Source organism: Bison bison, unplaced genomic scaffold, assembly GCF_000754665.1.
Source record: "Bison bison bison isolate TAMUID 2011002044 unplaced genomic scaffold, Bison_UMD1.0 scf7180017864375, whole genome shotgun sequence".
In the NCBI taxonomy this organism is placed as follows: Eukaryota; Metazoa; Chordata; class Mammalia; order Artiodactyla; family Bovidae; genus Bison; species Bison bison.
This window is the reverse complement of record NW_011494947.1, coordinates 758,765-759,219: the sequence shown is the minus strand read 5'-3', so window position 1 is coordinate 759,219 and position 455 is coordinate 758,765. Positions and strand designations below refer to the sequence as shown.

The 455-nt window shown below is 57.1% G+C and overlaps 1 protein-coding gene across 2 annotated transcripts in view; it reads right to left on the bottom strand.

The window, feature by feature from the left end:
- Positions 1 to 455, bottom strand: part of AK8 (adenylate kinase 8) — a 138,102-nt gene that overhangs the window by 112,917 nt on the left and 24,730 nt on the right. The window lies entirely within an intron of this gene.

Genomic DNA, 455 nt, shown 5'->3' with positions numbered 1-455 from the left:
AAATTAAAATGGAATACTAAAAAAAAATTCCAACAATTGATAAATTGGATGAAGATGAAACATGTATTTTTTATGAACCGCAAGGTCACAATCCCTCGGGCCCCGCCCACCTACCCATGCCCCAGGAGGCCAACCTCCACCAAGGGCCTCTCTGGGACCCCTGCGCTCTGACGTCATGGGGTCTGGCGGAAGAGGACTAGTCAGGGAGCAGGGGATGGAGTGAGCGTTGGGCCCCAGCTCTGCCTCTGCCCCCGCAGGTCCAGGCCCCCCGTCCTGCACAGCTTCGACCCTGTGGGCGATCCAGCTTATCCCTGCAGGGCCTGAAGGCTCCCCAGGCGCCTCCCTGTTGCTTTTCCTCCATCCCAGGTGAAGCCCACATGCACAGCCTGACCTTCGCCAGACTTCAGAGCTGCACCCTTCTCTGCAGGTCATCTCTGCTCTGGGACATGAACACA